The sequence below is a fragment of the Heterocephalus glaber genome, unplaced genomic scaffold (genome assembly GCF_053883595.1).
Source record: "Heterocephalus glaber isolate CG9 unplaced genomic scaffold, H.glaber_assembly_v1.0 deba00000331, whole genome shotgun sequence".
Taxonomy (NCBI): Eukaryota; Metazoa; Chordata; class Mammalia; order Rodentia; family Bathyergidae; genus Heterocephalus; species Heterocephalus glaber.
This window is the reverse complement of record NW_028258142.1, coordinates 40,321,996-40,335,724: the sequence shown is the minus strand read 5'-3', so window position 1 is coordinate 40,335,724 and position 13,729 is coordinate 40,321,996.

Sequence of the window (13,729 nt, the reverse complement as noted above, 5' to 3'; positions counted from 1 at the left end):
TTTATGAGAAAGAACTAAATGAAAGTTAAAGATAAGAGGATCCTCCATTCCTGTTCTAGAAAATGTGGGTGCATCTACAGCCCATTTCTTCTAAACTATTTACTAAAAGCCAACTCTGAGGCTCCAATTTCTAATAAATTAGATTTAGGTTACAAAATATGTTTTGAAGGCATTTATGAAGCTATCTGCATACTATAAAAGATTCATGATTAGATATGAGCTTCTCTATTATTATTGCTTTTGTTACTGATTTGAGGAAGGGTGAATGTTTAGTTTTTAACTCTGCAACAAACAGCCTGGGAAATCAACCCTTTTTCTGTTACCATGTGACAGAAAGCATGTTTAAGAATGTATATATGTGTTGGAAGTTAGTTAAGGGTGGGGGAATTATAACAACATCAAAATAAGAAATGTCTTTCACACCCTAGTTCACAACAGATATACGACAGTCTCTTTTGAGTGCAAAAGTAAGGAGTTCTCCCTTGAGAGAAGGTTAGTTACCATCCATTAGTGAATTTGTATTGCCCATCTGTTACACGATCAACTCTGTTCCATAGCACAAGAAATGGGAAAATAACCAGAGGCAGGGGATGTGTGTTTGGGGAGGAGGTGATATATGTACTATTGGAAAAAAACAGACATAAAATGAAGTAGCAAAATTCTTGACTTTAATTGAATCAACTAATTGATTTGATTGAGATAACAGCCTGATGGCCTTGATCGTTGTAAATTCCATGATGAAATTTAACCTACAGTCTGTATCACTCTAGTGCTTTTTTAAAAAATTTGCAAAGCTAAACTTCAAGCAAAAGGAACTAAATTAAATACATGAACAGATAGTTTGAGATGAGTTGCATGATGAAATGAATGTTTTTGTTGTTGTTTAATTTGCAGTTTGTATCAAATATAAATCTTATGCTTTCTTACATGTATTTTTACATTACTTATTACTAATAATGAAATAAACATGACTTGTACTGTACCTGTTCCATGTTGGGCATTGCAGTTAGTGTTTTATAGGCCTTATCTCACTTACTTACTCTTGATCTTTATAAGGTATTTTATCTTTGTATTATAATCAAAAAAACTAAGTATTAGGGAGATTAAGGAACATGCTCATTTATACAGCAAATAAGTGGAAGGAGGAGAATCTGAACACAGGCCTGATTGACTCTAAAATATGTGTAAATTTTAACCATTTCCCAGCACTGTAAGGCATGTAAAGCAGTTCTAATATTTTAATTTTCCTGCTGATAACTCATATCTGCAAATAACAGCAGCATTCGAATGTTAGTTCTCTTCATTATGTGCATAAAGCCTAAAGTATAAAAATGATTTTTTTCTAGTAAAATTTTTGGTATCTAAAAAATTCACTCAGAAAATAGCTGCCAATAAATCTTAACCAAGATTAAACAGTTTATAATACTGTATTGTAACCCAAATTTATATATTTTCCTGGAAATTATTTATCTATTTTATTTTTTAAGGAAACTCCATGCTTACTTCCACTGTGCCTGTACTAATTTACATTTCTTTTAGCAGTGTAGATATGTTCTTTTTTCCTGCATCCTCTCTAGAATTTATTTTTGTTTTTCTTTCTTCTTTTTGTCTTCTTCATGATAGCCATGCTGACTGGAGGGAGAGGAAAGCTCAAGGCAGTTTTGGTTTGGATTTCTCTGATGGCTAAAGGTGCTGCACATTTTTTCATGCAAGTATTCACAATTTCTATTTCTTTGTTTGAGAATTATCTGTTTGGATTCTTTGTTTACTTCTTGGTTGAATTATTTGTTCTTTCAAAATTACATTTTTGGGTTATTTCCTTTGCTATGGGGAAGCACTTTAATTTGATGCAATCCCACTTGTTGATTCTTGGTATCATTTCCTGAGCTACCAGGGACCAAGTCATGAAGTCATTGCCTGTGTCTTCCTTTTGAATTGTTTCCCTTAGGATTTCTTCTAGGAATTTTAAAATTTTAGGTCTTACATTTAGGTTTTTGATCCATTTTGAGGTGCTTTTTTTTTTTTCTTTTTCATAGGTATAGGATGAGAAATAGAGCTCTAGTTTCACCTTTTGGCATACGTATAACCAGTTTTGCCAAAATCATTTGTTAAAGAGGGTACCTTTTCTCCAACATGTTTTGGACCCTTTGTCGAGAATCAGATTGTTGTGCCTGCCTGCACAGATTTCTTCCTCTGTCTTCTATTTTATTCCACTGGTCTACATATCTGTTTTGATGCCAGTATCATGCTATGTTTATTACAATGGCTGTGTAGTATATTTTAAAATCAAATAATATAATGTCTCCAGCATTGCTCTTTTGCTCAAGATTGCTTTCATTATTCTGCATCTTCTGAGTTTCCACATAAATTTTAGGATGTCAGAGACATTTTATATGTGTTTTTAACTTTGTTCTGGCCTCTATGTACAATCAGAGAAGAAGTATTATTTCATGGTTTGCAAGTAGTGTGCCTCATTTAATCCAGTGCCATAGAAAGGCTACATTCAAGATCAGGTCCCAATTTAGTTATCCAAAGTTCATTCTCATGTCTCACATAAGGTAGCTTCTATAGTGCTCCTATTCTAAACTACCATTTTATCCCATATTTCTGTTTATGCCAGATCATCAGAAATTATACAGTCACTCTTTTTTGTCTATCCTTATTTTAATTCTTTATTCAAATGTCTACTTGATTTTTAAGTTTTCTATAAGCAAAAGATTCTTTTTCTTCTAATAAATTAGTTGTTTTGCCCAGATAATACAGAGTAAGTTTGTTTGCATATACTTCTCATATTTTTACTAACAGAAAATAAAATAGCTTATGTATCCAAATATAAAATGCAAGATATGAGAAGATTAAAAAGTGCATATTGGTATGCACACAGGTTCAAAATGAAGATTTTATTTAAGCAATGAATAAAAAATAGATTTATAAAGTCAGTGTTGTACATTTCTTAGGAACATATATTCAAATGTCAAATTAATTATTCTATTTCTGACTCTATTATTGAGAAACAGTGTACCTTTAGGCAGGTTTCCTAACATCACTAAGCTACAATTCACCTGTCTATAAATAGGAAAATAATTAGACATTCGTTATCCAGTTGTAGAAGAACTAATGGAGATAATGCATATAAAATACTTAGTACAGAGCCTGGCTCATATGAAGTTCTTGGCAAATATCATTATAATTATATTTATAAAGAAAAAAGTTGTTATATTTGATTATTTACCCAGGAAAAGGAACTGACATGAAAACCATGGAAAAATATGTGGGATGCCAGTAAGTCAATATTTTTTTAATACAGCAAACTCTTTGTAACAATCACAAATCTTGAACATCAATTTAAAATGATTAAATAAAGAGTAGACAAGACACAAAAGAAAATATAAGCTTTAAATTTTAAAAGTGAATGCAATTGATACAATTACAACTATAAGAAAAACACTTTCATTCATTAATTTAACAAATATTTATATTTTTAAGTTACAAAACATTTTGGCAAGCACATAGGAAACTTGTACTTGTAAATGGTATGGGTATGTATTGGTATATGTTTTTGTTAAACAATGATATTCTTTTCTTAAAAAACACATTTGCTGTCATTGGTAGTTAAAATATTTCTTGAAATAAGCATATTCTTTGTTTTAAAATTGAAATTATGTATATATATATATGAATCATATATATATGTCAAATATGAAGTAGTCTTTTACATAATTGAATATTATTGCAGACATTTTAAGAGCTGTATAGTATTTCATAATGGGTATATTAAAATTTATTGAGACACAATTATTTTGTTGTCTCTTTAGTTTCATTCCAAAATATCAGCATCACAATAATACTGCACAAGTAATAAAAATATCATCTTTTGAAACCTGGATTTTAGTTCTAAAATACTTAGCTGTCTGTTTCGTTTGGAGTCAGCCAAGCAAAACAGGCGAAGGGGTAGCAGAAAAATGAAATAAAAGGAAAAAAAGTGCTCTAAATTACTTTTGTCAAATTATGACTAATGCATGTTATTCAATTTTCATTATTAATTCTTAAAATCTAGAATTTCCTGGAAGAAAGTGTCCTGGGAGAAAAATGAGTATGCCTTAAGACTAGATTAAGAAGGAACTGTTGTAGTAAGACAGAGTTTAAAGGCTGAAAAGGCTGAGCCATACGAAAGAAATGGAACTTCCCCAGAGAAGATGAGGAGGAGGAGAAGCACAGTGGAAGGGACAGAGTAAAGCTTTAGAAATAAGACTCAGCTTGTATAACATTCTGCAATTTACTCTGTCATTCAGAGGCTAAATTCTGCTTCCCTGAGTTCCAAATTTCAGAACTATTAGACCGAATCTAACAAAATAACTTGTATTCTATGATGTTTCTGGGGGATCTTAGAAAAAAAGAGAAAAGCAGAGGAAATGGTGAGTTATGTGAGAAGTGTTCATCACAGACACAAATGCAAATAAAAGGAAACTGCAGACATGTGATGCTCTGAAAGTTTGTGGAATCATGGGAATTTTCACATTCACACGATGAGACTGAAAGATTACTGTATATCCAGGGAGCTACTACATAAATGATTGAGGCAGGGTCCAGACACCTTGGGAAAGCTGACAGTGTTAGCAAGCATGTAAAAACTAGTCAACTAAAAAACTAATAATTAACATCAACAGAAAGAAGAATTTGGTAAGTTCTATACACTCTGAATTCAATGAACAGAGGTTTTCCAAATACTTAGAACATTCCTCATTTCATAAGTCACCTTTGAAAACAGAAAGGAATTTTGATGGAAAAGGAAGCCATCTCAGGATTTGTACAAGATAGAAGATGCTGTCAGCTAGATGGATGAGCAGACAAAAGCCATTCAAGGACAAGCTTATTCCTACAGGAACAACCCTTGTAGGTCTAAATAGCTATGAATGAAAACAGCTATGTCACCTTTGGTATGAACTGTAAACACTGATTAAAGACTGAGAGGACAACCAAAAAAGAGTACACACATAACAAATGTAACCCTTAGGAACTTTTAAAGTTAAAGCTTAAACCACCAATAAAGGCTCAGATCTTCCAGTCAACAATATTAAAATATTAAACACAGATAACGTTCATAAAGCTAACCAAATTCGCTACATATGTGCATATATATTTACAATGTATATATTCACCACATGCTCGGACACACACTTATAATGCCTCTTTCATCACAGCAAGACAGGATAGTGGAGTGGAAGAAGACAGTAGTGGCAGAGCCTGGAGATGCTAGTTTAAACCAACCAAATAGACAGCTGCACGGTGCCATGTGATCTTGGTGTGATGGATAACAATGGAATCAATCTCAGCTGTGCTATATATTGTGACTATTTTGGTTTTATTAATTCTGTAAAGCTGAGTGAGAATAATATACCTGCTTTTAGTGCAGTGGTGAGAATTAAATGAAATATATAGTACCTGATATAGACCAGCTTTTCAATTAATGGATGCAAATATATTCCATGGGAAAATGAATAATGTACAGAAAGAGGAGGCCTTTGGTTTTTCTTGTGCTGGAGATGAAGTAACCTTTGGGGTTACTTTCAATTCTATGATCTTCTGTTTTTCAGAAAGGCAGTGCAAAAGAAACTTATTTTCTCTTCCATAAAGACAAGGTAATGAGTACTTTAAAATAGGAATATTTTATAGCTTTTGCACACAATACAACAAAAGATAATATCTTCATTATTTAAGACCTAAAGCTTCATTCACAAAAGTCAGACCATAGGGGTATTTCTCCTGGTATTAATCTTGGAATATTCAGATCTTTACAAAGATGTTTTAAGAGAGAGAGAGAGAGAGAGAGAGAGAGAGAGAGAGAGAGAGAGAGAGAGAGAGAGAAATAAGAACAGCTTTGCAGCAGTATAATCATTTTGGGCCTTTCCCGGCATTCTCCTAAGCTGTCTTTAGCTGCTATCGGTACTGCTAACTTGCGGCTCGTTCTTACCTTTTGTTGTAATTCTTTCATCTCCATGTCCTGGCATTTGTATGAAACCTTCTGCAATCTTACTTAGCTGTGTTCTCTCAATCCATGATTTCTTTTGGCCTGCAGCCATTCTATTTTTATTTTACCTTAAATCCCCTTGGTTGATCTCACTTGTTGAATTGCTTATAACTTACAAATTCAGAAGCAAAAGCAAGCCCACTGCTTCCAAACAGAAAACTCTGTGTGTGTGTCTGTGTCTGTCTGTCTGTCTTTCTGTAAATTGTTGGAAATTGATGAAAACATAGACTATGTTTATCCTTAGAATCAATGAGAAAACAAATTTTTGGGATGAACTCTTCTTGATGTGATGGTTAAAAATAAAACTTTTCTCTGTTTCTGTTGAGGAAAAATCATTAATGTTTCAATTATAAAATTTCTCCCTCCACTCATATTATTTTCTGTGTCTACATTTCAAGATCTTCTCTAAGAACCTTTATGCTGTCATTTACAAACTGTCCTGCTTCCTTATTCATTCATTCCCTTTTCTCCAATCAGGTAGTATTTTTAATAAACTCTCTAGAAATAGACTAATTTTTGCTTTATGATTTTCCTTACACTCCTACTTTGAATGGACCATATGTTTTTCATTTATCCACATGTGTGCACATTAGATCATGGACTTCAGGTCCTGCATCTCCATAAACATTTCCCAATGGTGCCACCCTATTATTTGTCCTTAAGTGAGTTATACAGCACCATATGCTCACGAGGACTTCCTAAAACCATCAGGTACATTACTCATTGTTGGCAAAAAATAGAAGTTCTACATGAAAGGACCCAGAAGTAAATTGCAGTGTATTGTATGAATATATCTCCAATTGAAGACCCCATGGTACTTGTGACATTATTCCAAGAATAACAGCCATTGTACTCACATGGATGCCAAGTGAGCTAGCCATGATAGAGTAAACTTCTAAATTAATGCAAATATTCTGATACTTCAATGCATTCCATTTCTTATATTGTATCTCAAGAGAGTTAGTTCTTCAGCTTTTCCTTTGGAAGTTAGTGCTCATCTAAAAATAAGCACAGGGTAAAATCCTGATGCTTTTCTGTTGCTCCTGTTTCAGAGATGCCTTCTATTTTCCCTAAAATATCTTTCATAAGAATTTTAGGGTGGAACAATGTTCTTCAACTAAGAAATGTGCAAAAAATTTCTAGGACATACAGAGACAAGGATAAATTTAAGGAAACCAATTTCCCATCCTCAATTTTGGTTAAAACTGGTGGGCCATAGACACTGCTATGATGTAGCATTCCCTTTCCAACTTCCATTTCAGTTCCAATCTGTTTGCCCTGAAAATACAACCACCAGATAAACAATAAAGGGCAATTGCATGACTTCTTTAATAAGATACTAAAATTTGGGGGGGGGTTTCTTCAGTTTATCTAACTCCATGTAACTTTTCCCCAAAAAAACCTCCTGGTGTACAACAATAATAATGTATTGTTCCTCATGATTCTTTATGTTATCCTTTATTGGTTTAGTGTACTCAGGTGGCTATATTTAACTGATGAGTTGGCATAGCTAAGACAGACAGGGGTATTCTTGCTTTCTCTAAATGTTCTCAAGGCTTGTCTTTCCTCATAATTGCCTACCAGTCAGCAATCTAGTCTGAGTTTTCTTATTTGGTAAGAAATATGATAAGATGATAAATTAAATATCAAACAATATTGCCAGTTGGGCTATTTCTAAACATATGCATTTCTGTGAAAGTAGAGGAAACACATCTAATTTTAAAAAGATAAATGATGAATAAAACCTTTGCATCTATAAAAAAATCATATTTTATTCTACATTAAATAAACATTTGTGTGCATTAAATCTTTGCATTTGTATTTTATTTGAAATGCTTAGAGAGTGATGCAGTTCCTTCATTTAAAAATATTATCATTCTTAATAGACAAGAACTTACATCCTTTTTGGTTATTTTTATTTATAATAAAAAGTGTTAAAAGCTAACTGATAGGGTTTAGATCAAGAATGTCTTCCCAAAGGCATCACACACTCACAGGCCAGGGTTTTGGGAAGGTGTTGAAATCATAGGGGCCATCTAGCTTACTGTTAGGCTATAACAGAAGAGATGGGCCACTGGGCATGCGACCTGGCAGGGTGTATCTCCTCTCCAGGGTCCTGGCTTCTCACTTTGGTTTCCAGGACATGAGCAGCTTTCCTCTGTGCATGCCCTTCTACCATGCTGTTTTTGCATTTAATTCTGATGAACATTTACTGAAGCTCCTAAAACATGAACCAAAGTAATACTCTCCTTTATGTTAATAGTGCCAGATAGTTGTCTCAGGGATGAGTACAATGACTAAAATACCTACTTAAAATTTTCTTTTATGGAATACAGAACCAACTAATGTGAAAATTCCTTTGCCAGATTACATTACCAGCATTGCCTTCCAGGTTGTTCTAAAACTCATAGGTGACATTTTTACATTCAAAAAATTATATTTCCTAGGAAGAAAAGATCCAAAGGGGTAGGGGAAAAGGAAAGGAAAAAATTGAAACAAAGTCTTTGTAAATAGGGAAGGGAGCACAGGGAATAGGGAAAAAATAAGAACCAAGGTGCATCATGCACGGGTACAAGCACCCAATGATAAATGTAAAAGTATTGTATACCTAAAAATGTACCAATAAAATAATTTAAGCAAAAAAAAAAGAAATTATATTTCTTTTTGGAGCTATGTAGCATATTTACTCATTTGCACAATATAATTTCATTATTAAATGATAACCATGTCTTTTTGTACTCTAATTCATACTTTTATTTCTGAGATCCTTAATCTTATTTATCCTGTGAACCCCATCAGCAGTCTAGGAAAGGCTATGATTTTTTCTCAGAATAATGATTGTAAGTGATAAAATAAAATATTTAAGATTATACAGAAAACCAATTATATTAAAATATACTTATAATATATTATAAATGTCAAATTTGTCATGAAGTACTATGTATGATTGTCACATACATAACATGATTTAGCAACAAATCTAATAACTATTATAATTTCAAGGTATCTGAGACAACAGTAATGTAATGTGAAAATATCTGTGTTGTCTATTGTTGACAGTCTCATGTACTGCAAATAATACTGAAGATTGCAGCTTACAATTATAATTGAACAAAATGATAAATTTTAGTTAGAAGTTAGTGAAGGGAAAGATGCAATTTTTTTTCTCCATCCAAATTCATAACCCACTGAAATCTACACATGAATTTCTTGGGAAGGTTTTGAACTACAGGTTAAGAGCCCCACAGAGTTAATGCATTTAGGTCCAACCTATTCAGATAAATTAGGTTCTTTAGAAACCTATTGCATGCGTAATTGGAAACTGGCTTCCTAGAGATCCTAAATGTATCCATAGAGAAATAGGTGATAAAGTAGTAAAGTTGAGAAGACAATTTGATTAGCTGTCCTAAACTAGTTATCATATGTGGATTTGTCTAGGATGTAAATTTTTATTCATAAATATCCATTAAATTGCAAAGCTAGAAATTACATCTCATCTCTGTTACATGCAGTAGTTGCCAGGTGCAAATTCCCTATGATGAGTGCTATCATTGTATATATCTAAAATTTACCAGAAAATGTTTTGCTTAAAAAGATGAGAAAAATAAAATTAACATGAACAAAAGTCAATGTTTGTTGATTGTATCTGAGCTATTAGACCTTTTCCTAAACACTGGATATAAAACATGATTTTATATATATATATATATATATGTATATATGTATATATGTATTATATTCATTAAATCTCCAGAAGATATGATTATTGTTATTTTACTTTATCAGTGAGGTATGAGAAGTTTATAAAGTTTATGGTCCTTTGCCCTAGATTGGAGAAACAGAAAGTTCCTGAACTTAATCTTTGAACTATCTTTCTTTAATTATGGTCTCACACATTGTGGTTAATTTAATTAACTGTCTATCAATCTATTTGCCTAAATAATTGCCCACTCTTTTAGAAGTCTTAATTATGATCCTAATCTGTGCCAACTTGGTGATGGAGACTTGACAGCATCATCTGTTTGTCTATTTATTGATCTGCTTATGTTGTTCTCTATCACCCAAGTGTGGGTTTGTACTCTTGTCTGGTTTATTGTATTGTTTATATTTATTCATTTTATCTCTTGACATCAACAAAGCACATTTTATCTAAAACTCATATTGTGTTTCTGAAATATGATCAGGAAATACTTGACCCCAGAATGGGTCATAGACTATGTTACTACCTTTATCTCCACACCCTGTAAGTACACATCTTCTTTGTTTATGTACTTTATTATTATGTGTTCACTGGAAAAAGAATTAAATAGCCCCTTTAAGAAGAAAGAAGTTCAGAAATGGAAAGTAAAGTTGAAAAGTAAGATGGACTACTTTCAACATAACAGAAGGCACCTGTGAACCCCACATTCTCCAGAATATGTCTTGTGTAATTATTCATTCATTCAAAGAAATAGATATTGAATATTTACTTCCTAAGATCCTCTGAAATTTAATGTAACTAAGTGGCTAACACACATGAATTCTCATTGCTGAAAGTGGCATTTCCAAGACAATTTGACTGTGAACAAAATGTTCCTCTGTGTAAATGCTCAACTTTGTTATGTAAAAATATAAACCATAATACAGATCTCATATGAGAGCTATGTCCTACTGACTTTGCCACTAAGCCAACAGTAGATGGACAGAGTATCAAAGGCATTTGCATGATTTAATCCACATCTATTTGTTTCCTGTGCTCCCCCTACTTTAAGCCCCAAGGTAGAGAGAGGAAACAAAATAGGTGTTTATTAACCCCTTTTAATATATAAATAACAAATGCTACTAAAATTAAAATTGATTTTCTTTTTCTGGATGAGAGATGATCTGGCTTAAATGAGACACAGTGGCTCCTATCACAGATGCCGCTGCAAAATTTACTCAAAACAAAACAAAATATAGCTGTGGCTGACATATTTTTATAAACACTGGCAAATTTCAAGCCACAAAAAGAGACAGCCTTCTGACAAACAGAAATTATATTGGAACTGAAACACCTATCATGTGGAAGAAATTTCCTCCGAACCCCTGTTGTTTCTGAGGCCACACTGTTAAAGAGCAAAAGGCACCATTGTCTATTGTACCTGAGGTCTACAGAAGGAAAACCTAACCTCCCATCAGCTGGATGCTTCATGCGTAGGAAATGGATCCTTTCTCTTCCCCCAGCTTTCAGGGTCTAAGGATGAACCTTGCATCTTGGGAGCAAAATTGAAAAGCGAAATAACCTACATAGTTGTGCTTGGAAAGAGAAATTGGTTTGGTGACACCTCTTTGGAAATGGACTATGACATAGAATTCTGAGCTCATTCCAAAGAGAATGATTTCCCAAGAGACTTCTGACATCAAAAACATTTTTCCAAATCTTAAGTTTTAAAGAACACAATTTCCTTTTATCCCCCCCAAACTCCATAAATTTCATATTCCATGTTTAGTTAAGACCTGCAATATATTAAATATTTGGGCATCTAAAGACTTCGGCTGCTCTTGTAATGCTTTTTTCCACCAGTATCTTAGTTCACTGTTACCTGAAAAGTTCAACCACACATTGTGCTTGGCAGCAGTGCCTCACATTCAAGAAAGTTTTTATCACTCAGTTCAAATACATTTTAATTGCTCCCAGAACAAAAACATCTCAAACAAACCTTTTGTCTGGAAGTGCATCACTATGTTTTTGGAATATAAATTCCTGGCAAACAGTGCAACCACCTGGCCCCAACATGAAATAACATAACAATGAGCATGCAATGGCCTCAGAGCTCTGAGTGTTACTCCCTGCCTTAGTACTGCCTTGATTGCAGCCTGGGACCTGGGAATGAAAAGTGGTGTATCTCCCGACTAATAAAACACGGTATTCAAATACTTTCAGTAGAAAACTACTGTTTTCACCATCTTTTTTGTTAAAATGCTAGGTATGATTTTAGACAGCAGTGCATTCCACTACTTCATTTTACAGATGAGAAAATCAAGAGTCAGGTTCAAGTTTAAAACAATAGAAAGTAGCAGAAGGAAATCAGAATTGAAAATCAAGATGTAGCCTACCTAAAGACAGCCTTGATCTTAATGAATGAAAAGATCAACAATACTTTAATGAAAAAGTCTTTCAATTGATTTTGTAATAGACATTATAGAGATGTAGAAGACAATTCAAAGAAAACAACTCTCATGGACATTTGAAAAGAAGAACCTTTTTTTAATCTTCAAATTGATCAATATTTTCTCACATAATTTCCCTCATTATAGATTCCAAAGTAGTACAGATCCAAATTAACCCTTCTCACACTTAACAGTTCTATAAATATAAAGCAGAAGATGTTTTTAAAAATTCTTTTGAGTTACACTTGCATTGATATCTATAACTCTGCTGTGAACATCTTTATAATATAGTTAAATTGATTTTTCAAACTTTGGCTAAACATTTATCTCATACTTGGTAAGAATATTTTCAGTGATCATGTATATTATATATACAGAAAATACACATTCATATGTACATGTGAATTCACATAAGATGGACTCATTTTTGTATCAGAAATCTAAAATGTGATGAAATTTGGTGCCAATTTTAAAAATTTTTCTAAAATTTACTTAGTCTATCTGCTTCATTGAGAGCTTTCTCGGCTAAGTTTTCTTTTGAAAAACAAAGAGAATAAGAGACTATTGTCCCTAACAAAGTCTTTATGGCAATGTTGGAGGGGCTGCTGGAAATACTCTCCAGACTTCTTTTGTGATACAAGCTCCAAGGTAGACATCTGGGAGAAGACAAAATATTCTAAACTAGGCTATCTTTGTAGATATGCTATGATGTCTTCCAAAATTAAAGCAAATGAGATTGAGCCCTGCTTTCAATCCAAATTACAGTTCAAATGGGATAGGAATGCTCCCCATACATTCCCAAATATACGTGCACATGCCCCCCCACACACACAAATAACAGACAAATTGAGACTGTCAGCTGTGTAAGGATGGCAAAACTTAGGCAATACACAGGGCCAACTGTTATTCAGAGAACCTTCTGAATGTCCATATCCAGTAGTTACAAAATTAAATGATAATAACACACCTCAAAATCAGATCACTTATCCCAAAGATATTTGATCCAAGAGAAGACTGGAAACGAAGTCTATGTAAATAGGGAAGGGTGGAGGGGGTGAAGGGCGCACAGGTAATGGGGAAAAAAATAAGAACCAAGATACCTCATGTACAGGTACAAGCACCCAATGATAAATGTAAATGTATTGTATACCTAAAATGTACCAATAAAAGAATTTAAGGGAAAAAAAAAGAGAGGATATAAGCAAGTTTTTCGTATGAGATACAGGAAGAATGAAAGGGGTAAGTTTTTAGAATTTTATAGAGTAGAACTCATATCAAGAAATGTTAGAAATAGACTGTAGCCTGCCCTATTTTTCTATGATATTTACTTTTCACCTGAAGTCCTTATCCCTATGCTTATTGGTTCAGTTTTAATTTAGATTCCTCATATCTTCTCAAAATACAATTTTATCTAAAGATCAAAGTTAATTTTGTTATTACCTCACCTTTATTTAACCAGAACCTAAAGGACAGTGCCAGAAATATTTACTAGCCAACATTCAGAGAGAATTTTAATTTTATATTGCATCTTCAAGAGTACATGAGTTAGAGATGTGATTCCCTTGTTGTGTC